Raw genomic sequence first — 15,234 nt, forward strand, 5'->3', positions numbered from 1 at the left:
AGTGATTTCCATGTGTTTCTTGTCCTCTAAATTTCAAGGCAATCTTAAAACTGTATTGCTGCTTTCTTCTAGGTACTGTAGACCTAAGGGAAACTTTAATAATGTCATTGAAAAAGTAAATAAATAAATAGAAAGATGTAACGTACCCTCTACCATCACACACTCATTCTTATGCCTTTTCTCCCCCTTCAAGCCAACCTTTCATAAGACTCACTAAATTCACTGAAGTCCATATTTTACTCAGTTGTCTTTAAAGCAGCTGTCTCTTCTCTCCCAAAAAATTAGGTTTGTCACTAAAATGTTTATCATAGATCTGTATTTTGAAAATCTATCAGTTTGCCTCCTTTATCATAGTAATATGACTAATAGTAATCATACTAATATTTTAATAATTATTAATAATTAATTATATTATTTTACCATCCCTGCTGATCATCCACTTTAACCTGTCTGACAAAGAACTGCTGTAATGAAATATGTGAACTTAGTGACTGAGGCATTATGACATGGTGTAGTCACTAATTTGTCTAGATGAAATGGCATTAGAGGGTATCTTGTGTCTTTCCCATTTCATTTGAGATAGATAACAACGATGGTTTTGTTAACACAGGACCTTAGGCTCCTTAAATGGCTGCTGGTCCATTACATTTGGAAACACTGCCTAAATAGGGTATGAAATCATATATTCATTTTTTACAGAGACACTAATGAGGCCAAAAAATGAAAGCTGGACTTAACCCTACCCAACAGTTAAATTTTCCATCCTAAATACAGAAAATACCATCTTAACGATAAACACTGAAATATGTTGAAGATGCATATTATACATGAAGTATTTTATTATTAACCTTGCCTGACATCTAATACACACTTCAGAAAAGCTCTTTGGGGCTCTACTTCATTGATTTTAATGGAAACCAAAGGCCTATTCTATAAAGTACATATAGAGGGCCATATACCACAATGCAAGTAATTTGGCATACATCCATAAGTCTTGAAAGGAGAGGCACTTAGAAGTGTGAATGTGAATTGCTTTGCAATCTGCAGTGTGGTAATATAGCTGTCAACCATATTTCATGTTGTGCAGGACTATGGATAGAAAGCATCTCTAGAAAGACATGCTTTTTAACTAGCAGAGACTGAATGACTGACATCCAAATACCCTTTTTTCTATCGGGGCCTAAAAAGTCCTATTAAGAAGTGCAATAGAGAAGACTACCTTTCATAGAACATGGGAAACTTATCTAAAGTGTGGTTGAAAAAAAAAAAATCCTTCTACAGAGTGTTCATGTAATATTAAAGAGAGAAAGAGAATTCATGTACTTGCATAGAGCTAGAAATGTGAAAGTTGGTGGTTTTGGTTTGGAGGGTCTGTGAATCCTTATAAGGTTTCAATTCCTCCTGAGTTTGCACCCTTGAGTTTTACTTTGGGTTATGGGGTGAAAAAAATAATACTCAAAACAATACCCATCAAGTTACCGAGATGCTCCTTTCTTCAAGATGAAATAATTAAAAACCACCTAGTTTTGGCAGCATTTCTACCTGAAATTATCTGTTTTCTAATATTCTCTGGCTACTTAGCTTCACTGAAAAGTTTACAAATTTTGGCAAACCTCATCTGAGTTCTAGCTTTATAGCAGATCATGAAGACATGGAAGTGTCTACTTGCTTCTGCTTTCATTATGAAAGCTTCCCCACCATTTATACGTGGCCATCTAAATCGGTCAGTAGTGGCTGAATTAATGCATTAGAGTCATCTGGGATCTAAAAAAGATGAATTTGACTTCTGTAGCACAATAACATGACTTATGTTAAACCCTTTATTTTCTTGCTCAATTGGGTATCTCACTTTCAACTACTCTTTGATGTGCTACGTGTTCTGAGCAAGCCACCAGCTTTCTCTATGGTGCAGTTTCTTCCTATTCTGTAATATCAGGATAACATTTACTCAGCTTTGTAAAGGTGCTTAGACAATTTAGGATGAATGACTAAAAAACAATTATTACTATTATGTTCTAATAACTGTATGAGCCATATATAGAAAAAAAGGTATAGCATTCACAGAGCAGGCATTTTAAAATGAAACAGGTTTTGAGCATTCATATTCTGGGGTGAGGGGGAGGGTTTGAGTTATATACCCAGTAATATTGCATTCAATGCAATATTGCTGCTTAGATAGAATTAATCTTTTAAAAATCTGTTCACCTCTAGAATAAGACTTAGAATTTAATAATCAGTTCAAATTGCTCCAATTAGGGATGTAATCCAAATAACTTTTCTCAAGAAATTATTAAGAAAATATCCCTGCATGTTTGGTGTCCTGTAGCCTCTACACACGCAGTACATGTTTCACTTTAATACCTCCCTGCTTTTCAGAAGCTGACCATAATTAAAAAAAAAAAAAGTTTAAAATTGTTAAGAAGGAAACCAAAGCATTTGATAACAGATAAAACCAGGGTCAGTGTCTGATTCACTGGCTCTTTCCCAGGCATGAGACATGTTTTCCCCAGGGGTCATCAGGTCCAGGCAAGCTGCATTCTTTCTGCTAGGCACTTTGTAATGTGCAATGAACAGTGTCATTTATTTTCATTTCCTCATACTTAATTGCATGCTTCTTGCTTCCAATATTAAGCCAGAAGGCAGGTGGTAGAAGCAGTAAACTAAACTACTACTAGCTGTCGGAGTTACGGACCATGCTACTCTCCTCTTGAAACAACCCAATTGTTTACAATTCAGCAGAAACTGCTGAAGTGGAAAAACACTTGCTTCCATTGCACATTCAATAGAGATTTTTTCTTTTATTCTGAAAAAAAGAAAACCAAAAAATGATACTCTATGCTTAGCAAACACAAGCTACTTAAATTTATCAACATTTTATCACAGCAATAGGAAGCAATATATGACGTTATTGTTTTGGTAAATGTACAAAAAATATTTTTAAGGTGTAGTGGGATGGCTGCTTTAGCCAAGTAACAGTCAGTAATGCTACTTCTGGAATTAATGAATTCAGTACTAAGCTACTTAAAAATTTAATGATCATGCCTGAATATAGAAATATGATGTTTATCAGGTATGCAAAATTTAAGTTTACCGTATTTGGAATTCAACGATTTCATTCATCGTGGAAGTTAGCATTTATTTCATTTTCCCCTATTATAATAATAAAACAAAGCTTTATCAAAGACCTCCTTAAAGAACTTACTTAACTTCATCTTCATGGTCCACCCAGGCTTTATTTCTGGTGTATTTTACCGACGGGTATGTCACTTCTACAGACAAATCAGGACTTATTGGAATATTTATATGTAATACAAAGTTCTCATGCTACTGTTGCATTCATGGATAGCACTTTATAATGTATAAGAATTTTTTTAATAGTAACACTGTTGTGCCACAGATTTGTGTTATTGTTGAAACATCCTGCTGAAACAGATACTGGAAATCATACCATATTCCTGTTAAAAAATTACAAAGGGGAAAAAATTGAGTAGCAGTAAATATATTAATGATCATTTTAAAAAAGACAGTTCTCACTCCAGTGAATTCTAACTCTACCCAACTGTTTTTACATAAAAAGGCGCTAGTTACTCCTGCTGAAATTATCTGCCAGAAATAAGTAATAAATACAGGATTTCTACAAATATTATTTGCTTATTTGCATAATAATATAAGTGTTAGTAACATGCCTAGCAAAAAATCACTATAACATGCTCTCCATTTTAGTTCATAAGAGTTTTCCATGTACATGTTCTAATATGTTAATTAATAACTATAATAGTATACAATTTCCTGTTTATCACGAACATATCGCTATTCACTTTCTGTAATACCCTACTAAAAGATTACTGATGCTGTTATTTCAGGATAAATAGCATATTTCAACTGCAAGAAAGACAAATACATGTAAGTTCAGGTTGAATCCTGCAAATTACTCTACATGGAAGCCTATACCCCTTGGCATTATACTCTCCTGATGTCAGTGGAGCTCTGAGCAAAGGAAGGATCACTTTTCTTGCACAATAAAATGGAGTTGTGGAGCTCTATATTAGGAGGAATGAGACATCCCATTTAGAAATAGCAGTAAAATAAAAGCAGGCATACTTTATTAAACAAAAATCCAGTCCTAATCTCTCATGTCTGAAGAAAGAATATAGATTAAGAAAATAATATAAGCAGCTGTGCAAAAATTAAGTTACATTTGTAACCTTTCCCACTTCCAGCAATCAGGTGTTGAGGAATTTCTTAGCTGAATTTGAATCTCTGTTCTTGTAGGTAATGCTCACCTGCACTTCTATCATTGATGAATTTGTTTATTTTCATAAGTAATTTTTTTCTTCATAAAATCCTACGGTGCATCCCGAGCATCCTAATTAAACTAAAGATCCAATTGCCCTAAGAAGTGAGTGGACAAAGGTTAACATTTGGAAAGCTACTGAACTGTCTAAAGCATCAAATTTTGATTTTCTTGTACAACTTAGCTTTTAATATATTAAATTCTATTTGTTTCCAGCGAAACTCAGGTTTGCAGACCTAGTTTCCAAAGGTACTCAGGAACCTCATTAGATTTCAAAGTATTCATATAGTCCCATTAAAATCAGTGGAAGTTAAATGTCTTTTGGAATCCCAATAGGTACTTTTTTCTCCATCCTTCAGCACTAAAATCTCTTAGGAAATATGACTTTTAAGGCCAGAGTTTTAATCTAATTAGAATACCTGGTTCCTAAGTGACAATCTAATTTGTTCTGGCTACCCTTACAATTAGTGGGGAAGAACCGAGGAAACCAGAGGTGGTGTGGGCAATTTGGAGTTGCCCATCACTTTCCATATCCAACTGGAAGAATTTAGAGTAACTTTTTTGCCTCTCACCTAGGTACCTGAGGTACATCAGGTATTAGGTGCATCAGACCGTATACACTAAAAATAGGTTCTTTTGGATGTATTTTCAAAAAATGGAATAACTTTTCCCCATCACTCTGCCCTATGTTTTTTGCTCCAACTCCCAACCTTCCTCTTGTGATCTGTTTTTTCAAGACAGATTTGAGGCAATTCCAGAAAAATGGAGAATCCCTAATGAATATAAGGAAAACTTTTACATTCTGAAGAAGAAAGGGTTTAAGATGTGCCTCTGCCCTCAGGATTCCCTATTGCCGAGTTCTTGGTAATGGTACTTTTGAATCATTTTGAGTTACCAAAGTCCACCCACATACTGAAAAATGAGCATAAGGAGCAATTTCCCACTTCCCACTTCCAGTAATGTACTGCATAATCACTTTTTGAATTAATATAACAAAATTTCTTTTTTTGGAGGGTAAGACCACCACTTAATAGAATTTCTGGCATCCAACTTAGATAGCAAAATTTTTTAACAAGTCCTGCGGAGAGCTAGGAATGGCACATGGAAAGTCAGTACCCTTAGGAGAAATTGGAAATATCAAAGGGAAAAGACTATTCAAAGTCCTTTAATCTATACAGTTACACCATGTTAGCGTGCATAGGGGGAGATACCTCCTTCCACTCAAGAGTCACAACATACAGTCTTCTTCTAAGCGCTTTTATCATGAACTAAAGGGGAATGAGTCTTCCTCACACACTTTTTCCTCCCAAAGATAGCCAGATGCAGAAGTATTTTCCAGCTCCTGCCCTGCCAAAAATTCCCTTTAGGACAGACACAGAAAGCAAGATGGTAGCAAGGTGGATTACAACCTGCAGCAGGAAAGACCCAGGATTCATCACTTGATTAAAAACCCCATTTTTTTTAAAATTAAAAATCTAATTAAGCCCAAAAGACAACTAAGCCTCCCTTTCTGTAGGAGAAGCCCCTAGTTACTAAGCCCTTAGCAGTCCCTTATCCCTGGATACTCAGGACACGATTAGTTGGGAAACTTTTTGAAGTGGGAGTGCTGGAGGGCAAATTCTACACACATATACTTGATTGATAGACCACTAATGGCTACCAGGCTAGGTTACACAGGTTAGTTAAGAAAAAGAATACTTACTTTGTGAATTCCAGTAGTACTTGGATATGATGCAAGAGACCATGCTGCTCTGCATGGTTAATGTATGGTTAAGATTGCATTTCTCCTGGCAATGTCCAAAAAAGACATATCTCTATACTGCAGACTTTGATAACTCAGGATGCAAGTGCTCCTGGCCTTATCCTGTAGCTGATTTTGGGTATTTTGAAATTAGGCAAGATAGGTACTTACAGTACTAAGCATAAAAGTCTGTCTGTAGAGTCCAGCCCGACATGCTTTTCGAAATTAAAGGCCTTTCCCATTGGACTCCACTATTCATATTTTTAAAGTCAATCAAAAGTGTTGATTTTTGCAGACTCAAGACCAAAGTCCTCACTGGAAAAATCATACCATTTAGAAAAATGATGATCCCCCAAAGATATCTTTATTGGACTTCAGCCAAGAAGACTGCTGAACATGAGTACATTACAGCATTAGCAAAGACAGACAGGCCTGCCTGCAACACAGATTGCTATGGGCTAATAAAACAATATCCCCCTAACTGCCAAATCCACTCCCTTATTCCTTGGTGGACTCACTCCACGGTTTTTTGACTTCCATTGTGACACTGCATTATGGAAGCATCCAGAGGTGTTCGAAAGCTGGCTAGAACTATAAGTATCTCCAACTTAAAAAGAGACATCTAATATTTATATACTGAAATGCCTTTTATGTTGCCATTTGAAGCACATTCTGTGCGTACTCTTGCAGATCGCTCATTCACAGGTCATGTCTATATATCTATAAATTCCCAAACTGCAGTGTTTGTTTTTCATCTATCCAGATGAATACCCCAAAAAATATCACTTACCCTTTGACATGATAAATGACTCTGTGGGGATTTTATTGCTGAGATGCAATACTCTGGAGAGTCATGCAATCATGCAATCCAATTAGTGTTTTAGATGGTGCAACATCATTCAAGGAATGAATGGGTAGAGATACTTTACAAATAATATTGTCAGGATTATCTTTTCCCTACCTCTTCCCTAAATCGTCTCCACAGACATGGATGTGCGCACATACATTGATATACACTATGCAAATGCCTGTCCTGGATAAGATCATTTCTGCTTACAGAGACCATTGTTTTCATTGAATTTCATTTATAAAGGCTTTTTGAATTGTAGACAAAATCTTTACATAGAGTCCACGTTGATGAGTACATGTTGAAAATGAACAGAAAAATATTTGTAAGCTGTGTCAGTCCCTATATTCCATTTCAATTTCATTTTTACGAAGGCATTTGAAAGCAGTGGAGAATCTAGTTTGAACTTTTATTTTTATTTTAGTTTTGTCATGTCCAAATTATAAAAGGCAGATCCCAATTCTTTGGGTACTGCAATTTAATTTACCTCCAAAGATGTATTTATTTTTTTCTACTTTTTGCTATATAGTTGCTCACAGCTGAAATTGCTCAGTCATAATGAAAACACACTTACTGCATTCAAATGCCTGCATAAGTATGCATTTGGGGGATAGTTTCCTTTTCTTTAAAGTTATCTGCAAGGAAAAATATTGGCAAAATATACTGTTCTTGAGAGAGTTTTCAGTAAAAGTTAAGCAGAGGAAAAAAAAAAATCCAGGTGCCTATTCCATTGAGCCCTAATTTGAGTAAGTCTAGTGTAATTCTGATGTCTAATTTCGCTATCATTTCACTCAGGGTTTTCCCCACGCCTCCTTATGGAAGCTTACAAGAGTATCAGGCAATTTCATAAGAGGAGTGGATATGTTAAGTAATCCTTAAATTTCTTACCCTTGCCCCCAGTAAATGGACTACAAATTAGATAAAGTAACTAGTCTTGCCATACTGTGATGCAGCACTCCACTTTTCAAGCCATTCACCCATACTCTTTTCGTATTACTTCCTTGAGCTGCATTATCATCAGAGACATATGTTTTATAAACTGCAAAATGGCATCTTTGTTCTGTTTGGGGTACTTCATTCTTAAATTTGCTCATTCATTCATGCCTAGCAGAAAAAATAGGTTACTGCCTCCTCAATCAGGAGTATCATTTCAAAAATAATTACACTGTAGCAAAGGCACAAACTTCTCAGACTTTGATGCACCTTCCAAAAAGTTAGCATGAAGTTGTCAGTTTTCTTTTTTCTTTATCCCCCCTAAAACATTTTTTTCAGTATCATTTACTAGCAAAATATGGCTGAATGGAAGCAAGCACTTATTTTTTATCAATACCTTTGCGGCTAAATTATACCAAGGGAAATTGTACTTATTAAAACATATATATTAAAACATATATGAGTGAAGTATTTTTCTGTGATCTTTAAAGTTATATAACTACAAAAGATAATGTCACTAAATGAAACATATACTTGGCTAATTAATTCACCCAATTAAAACAAGGCACATAATTCTCTTTTCATTCCCATTTAGGCCCCTATTCAAAAAAGCACTTAAGAATATCCTGCTCTTTAATGTGCCTACCGTACTCCTTTAGGCATATGCCCAACAAAATGTTTAAGGATGCACTTAGGCATATGTTTAAGTGGTCTGCTGAAACCAGATGTTAGTCTAGAAGAGCATGCAAGGGAAAGCATTCATCATCCTTGGGTTGAAGAATCTATTAAAAAATGCTTCTGACTCAAAAAGAAGCATAGTAAAACAGGATAAATGTTCATCCCGACTGAAAGGAAACACAGAAAATGCTCTCAGAGGCTGATGAAACCTGCTCTATCACCAAGTCCAAAGCAGCAAGACAAAAGTAAAGCTTATTCATTGGAGTAAATACAGGAATTCACAGCACTTGCTGCACAATCCTCTTCAGAGCTTCTTGAAATCAATGGTTAAAATCTGCTTCCTAAGCTAAGAGGACAGGAAAGGCTGTCATTACACTAGCTGGTATCACATCAAACCTCTACATAATTAAAGCATTTTTTCATATTCACTTTGTTACTTAGAAGACGCTGTCTGGTTAGTAAACTCATGATGCAGCTTAGACTATTTGTTCATAGTTTTGTTTTTTTCACTACCACAACACCATAGCAACCTAAACACCAAATATTTATTTTCTTTCTCAAACACTGCAAGTTATTTTATGAAAATTTTTATGCAAATTGGGCAATGCATTGACTCATTCTGTTTGTCTCTCTTGTATTTATCTCTAAGGCATCTATCACCATGGTGCCTAAATGCTGTGGTATCTTAGTGTTTGCCAGCTCTGTATATCATAAGAGTGGTATCATCACTTTTGTCCACTTTTACATAGCCTTTTTATGTAAACTGTAAGGAAGTATTAGCTAGGACATGGATTAAATGCAAAGAGATGTTTTCTATACTAATATACACAAATCAGTAGTAAAATTAAAAGTCCTTACTGTTTCCTTCAGTCTTCATTTACTCTGAAAATGTAGTCTCTACTAGTAGAAGGCGTTCTGTTGATGAAGGCTTCTCTGATTTCAAAAACCCTGGACGCTACTTAAAATCACTTGCGTTCTACCTCCTAACCAGCTCAGATAACCACACCTGCCCACATAACACCATACTGTCCTAACGATTTTTTGTAGTACTTACTTAATTCAATTTACTTCCCTCCTTAGAACTCATTCAGACTGTATCTTCCCGTAAAACATACTCATGACACCATTTTAGATCCAGACCAATGTCTTCCCACAAATGAGTTGTGCTGTCATGAGACCTGGGTTGTGTAAGCAAGCCTGCAGAGCTTCCAAGCTGCTGCAAACTAGACGAGGGACGAGTAACAGTGACAGTTGTAAAAATACACCTGCTGCTGATGGTAAAAGTTAAGACCTTTTTTTCCCTCCTCCTTCTTTAATAACAGTCAAATGGAAAGCACAGGAAACTGTAAGTAAACTTTATATTTGAAAATACTAACTTGGGCCAAAACATTGTAATGGTGTATTTGGCTCACCTTTAAATAGAACGATTTTTCTCCCCAAATATTAAATGGAAAAAGTATAATGAGAAAGAAGTGAAATGGAAAATTGCTAAAGCTGAAGAACATCACACACAAAAAGGCAGCATTTTTTCTAACAGCTCTGAGATGATATGAGAAAGAGAGAAAGGGTGTGGAGGAGCGGGGGAGGGATGGAGAGGCACGGCAAGGGAACATGAAGCAGACTGAAAACAGAATGTGAAATAATTTACATTGTTATGGAAATACTAAAAATAATTAAGAAGGGGGGCAAAATCTACAGAGGCACTTTCAATGCCATAAATATCATCCTGTAGAGTAGATTTTCCATAAAATGCTTCAATGTAATTGGACTGGTCATCATTTAGAAAGCCGGATTTTTCATAGTTCATCTTGCCATGGGCCAGACTGCTTCTGCTTTTTTTCCTATAGCATGTTTTACTCTGTGGGGTTTATCTTACTTCCTGAAATGCTACATCATAGTTAAAATATAATTCTTAGCCGATGTTTCCATCTAAAACCTGTTTTTTAAACCATTGATAAGATAGGATTATTATTGGAAGGTAAGCCCCTCCAAATGTAGAAAAATAGGAAAATGTCTCACTTTGCAGCCGTTACTAAGGATAGCAACAAAGTGTGACAGCTGACATTTGGGGAAGTGAAAGAGCTTAAAATATTAGAAGAATAAAGCATATTTTGTCTTTCTTAATGGAATGTATATAGTAAAATACTATTCTCTAAATTTAATATTCAGATTCTTCATTGATCAACATAAAGTTGATAAATGAAATGCAATGCATTTTTAGCACATCCAAAGCCATATAAAAGTGATGATTTCTATATATACAGCACCTTACATCTTCAAAGAGTTTGTAAATAGCAACACCTTAATTCTCATCCTATTTCACTAATGCAAAACCCAAGACTCCTGACATCAGAAATATGTAGAACAAGAGAATTTAGATTTTTCAAAGTTCAACTGATAGAGAGATCTAATATTTCCACTTACTATATGGGAAACTTTGCCTAGATAAAAACTAGGTCCCTGTGAATTTTGATTCTGTGGAGATGGGCACAGGCATGAAACCTCTTCCTTTGCAGAAAATAAATGAACATCACCATTTCTTTTTGGGATTACAAAATTCTCTGTTGACTCAAGTGTTCACAATCTCTGCCTCCCAAGTTATCAAATAATAACACTGATCAGCTATAAAGGGACTAGCCAAATCTGTCCAGCTCATAACTGACCCTTTTTCTAAATTTAAAGGACTCAACAAGAAATTGGTGGTTGTATTCCTGTATAGCCCATTGTTATGGCACAGTTTAAAATCCTTCCATGTCATATAGGTTCATATGACTGTATATGTTATATTTCAACGCATTTTTGAAATTACTTAATTTTATGTACCTTCTTGCAGCTAACCTACTGAAGTTCAGGATTGCTAGCATGGCCAGTTGCTATGAGAGTTCAAACCCTTTTGTACAAATGACTGATAACACAGTGACTGGTGTTAAATTCCTGGACAGATTAAATGAAGCTCATCCCCCCCAGATCTGAAACCTCTTCAAGCTGCTTTTTTAAAGCCACATAACAAGTCTTTACTCCTTATATTACTGTTCCACTTTTTGTTCCCTCTCTTAAAGGAATTTTCGTCCTTCTAGTTTTCATGGGAAATTGTGTTAAAATTCAAGAACCTGACCTTAGGTTGCATTGAATATTCCCATTGACTTCAGGCCATAAAAAAGGAAAACTGTGGAGAAGAGTTATATTCTGTCAGAAAGAATATGGCTCCAAACGCTGGAATCATCCTGACAGCTCTATTTCAGAAGTTAGCCAAGGAGAAAAAAGGGGCCAGGCATCTTGAAAATTACATACACATACCTCACACACATGTATACACATACAAAGCATGAAGGAGAATAGAGGAGAGAACCTGGAAAGAAACCCTGCCAATTTATCAAGTGGCAGATGAATTATCCCCAAGGGTTTCATAGAAGCAGCAGCCACCCCATTTTAAGGTGAAATTTTATTTCAATCTCAGCTGCAGCATAATCTAGGATCCATCTGTTTCCCCCATGCCCCCTCCCTTCCCCTCACAGTGCCCCTGCTCCCTTCCCAACTCACATGCCGATATAACTCAGAGGAGTCACTTCATCTCCAGTACCACAGGTTTCACAGGCCCTACTGGGTAGGTAGGAATTGCAGGAAGAGGGATGGGATCGATAAAAAAAAAAGGGAAGTAACAAATTTATTTCCATGAGGTTTCATCCCAGTCAAAGCTTAGAAACTGTGCATGCCTTTTTGATATTTTTTGGTGTGTTGAAGAGTATTTTCAACTTTCTCCCCACCAATAATGTTTTAGGGAAAACTAGTGACCAGTGACTGGATCTATGTGAGCTGTCTAACTCTTACCATTGTTTCCATTCAATATCCACTCCTATTTATTTCTCCTGTATGATGGCCCTGCTTCAAGTCCTCAGGGTATTACACTACACAGAAAGTAAGTCTTTAAAAAACAGAAAAAAAGAAAAAAAGCATTGGAATTTTCCGGTGTTTGGTCTTCCTTAATACCAGAAGCACGTTTCACCTCTGAGTTTAGCAAGAGGACTCCTAGGTGCAGTTTCACTATTGGCTTAAGCTAACCTAAGTATGGAGTGTGCCAAGAGGCAGTCCCACTCTCTCCACCCTCCCCTCCCTCCTTGCCTCAGACCTAGGTAAATACTCTTCTTGTTTCATCACCAGTTCTCATGCTGCCACAGAGTCAGCTGGATCAAAAAAACCAAAACGATCCACCTGAGATCTCAGCCACACACTAATTTTCAGACAGCTCCTGACACACCTGACCGTGCAGCCATGGGCATCCTCATCCTCCCCAGGGAGGCAGTGGAAAGATGCAGCTAGAGGAGGAAGGAAAGGAGAGCAGTACCACCATTTCCAGCAGCAGCACAGATTTAAATTTGCTGAAGCTGACTGCAAAACCACACCTTTGTTACGCTAGGAACAAAAACTCCCAAATGAATCAAACTGTACAAAAGAAAAAAGCAGAGCTGGACACTTGATTTTGAGTGTTCACGGAAGACAAACAAATACAGAGATTCTCCTGAATCAGAAACACCAGATGGCACAGAGGCATATTTGAGTATGCTTCCAAAGCAGAACTAGCAAGAATACCCTACACCTGGATGCTGTGCCTGCACGAACTCCTGACTTACAAGCAGTGCTAATAATTATGGGAGTATACCCCTTATTTTGTATGTGATAACATGTGCACCTCTACAAATTTCTTCCCATTAGGTTAAGTGAGAATTTGTCTGGCCTTTTTGGGTGTGCATGGAGAGCACTTTGGGAAGCTGCTGGAAGATATGCAGTGTTACACGTGCTATAGCCCAACTTTCAGCAATAGTGATCCCATGAGATTGATTGCATTAACACTGCTAGTTTATACCTTTTGATGGCCAGTCAACTTAAGTTTACCATGCTCAAATGTTTGTGTCGGAGTGTCAGGAAAATGCTTCTATTAAAATTTGAATAACCTTTGCAGCACAGTCAAAGCTAAGAGATGCCTTTATACACCTAGGACAGGCAAAAGGCTGGGGAAGCAGGGCAAACACATGCCTACAGGCCCAGCCTGATTTTGTTGCTTTAAATTGTGCCAGTGGGCTAGTTTGCTTCTGGGGCAGGAGGAAAATAGTTAACTGCCCTTGTGCAATCCCACTGCCCAAGAACACCTTAGTATGACGCAAAGCTATCCAGAGAACATAAAATGCTGCAGAAATATTTCCATTTTTAATAGTTGACAACAGCAACATTAAGTATTCGATTTATATTTCTGCTATGATACTTCAGAAGATCTTATCCTGGAACACTTGTGTCTGCTGACTAATTACATAAGTATTGTTCATTTTGTGTCCTCATTACCCTAAGAGTGTGCTCACAAAGTTAGTCCTTTATCCGTGACGCACATCTGAAACAGAAAAACAAAAAGGCACAGAAGCCTGGGGATTTGATTAGTTTCTTCCAAGATATTTAATTGCTATTACAGCCAGAAATATATAATACACTGGAACATAATTTTATTTTTTGAGGGAAAAACTTGGGTTAAACACTAGTGCAAATTCCACGTGATAGCAAGCAGCCTCAGGAGCTTTAAAAAGCAGAAGATGGCAAGCTAGACTTTCACTGGTTATTTGTAGTTCCTTTTATAAATTTTGGGCACAGAATCAAACTTTAACATTCTACATAGAAAGACAGAATCTTTCTGAAAGATCTTTTACAAATCAGCAAGACTGGAAATAATTTGATAGAAGACTTACCGTGTATGCTCTTTCAGCCATTTCACTAGAAACTCATTTTGGCTTTCTCTGAGGCAGAGATAAACCACAGCTAAGAGACAGTTATTAAATCTTCTTTATACATTCTGCATGAAAAATATTAAACTACAAAAATACTATATTCAAATAAGGTTAAGGGTCTGACTTGTACCCACAAAGACATGGAAATTCAGAAATATTGTGTCTCCCTACCCTTTACTCTCCTCAATGTGGCTAAGTATTGTAGCACAAATGACTTGTGCTCAGTTTCCTTAAACCTCTTCTTTATGGTACCTTTCTCCTTAAAGGTACTTTTTACTTTAAGGTTCTTTCAGTTTGCATTCTCTCTGTAGGCCCAGGTTAAATTCTGCCCTGGACAATTTGGTTTTTTAATAATTTCACTTTTTAAATGCTTATAGAAACATAAAAGTGAGAAAAATAAACCAAAAGTACATAACTGTTAGTCTTGGCAACTGGCTATTCTTTTTTTTCTTTTTTAACACATAACTAACAAATCCCATGTTAATGAGAGACAGGCAGGCAGGGGTAGCACATGCATGACTCCCAGCAAGTGTAAACACATGCTTCAGCTCTCTCCAACCCCCTGCCCCATACAGTTCTACTTATACATATGTAAATACTCATTACATATTTCTCCAGTGAACTAAAAAGGAACCTTGGAGTTGACAATGAACTAAGATTTTGTGCTACAAAATGGCATGGGACCTTCTTCCATGATGGACTTTTTCCCCTTTTCCTGAATACAAACGTGACCAGTGGAGGTCACACTTTATTCAAAAGAAAGACGTTTGCAGACCATTCTTCTGGAGGGGCTCTCAGCTTTGAAACCACCTCCTACCCTGTGGTACAGTAGTTTGGGCCAGCTGATCTCTTGGGCAAATTGCAAATTGTGTCTTCTCAAGATAACTTCAAAGCAGGGAAATTCCACTGTGGGGGGAAGGGTATCTTAGGAGGATGGGTATTTTTTTCTATGTTCTACAACTGTGAACAGGTC

The sequence above is a fragment of the Ciconia boyciana genome, chromosome 2 (genome assembly GCF_034638445.1).
Source record: "Ciconia boyciana chromosome 2, ASM3463844v1, whole genome shotgun sequence".
Classification (NCBI taxonomy): Eukaryota; Metazoa; Chordata; class Aves; order Ciconiiformes; family Ciconiidae; genus Ciconia; species Ciconia boyciana.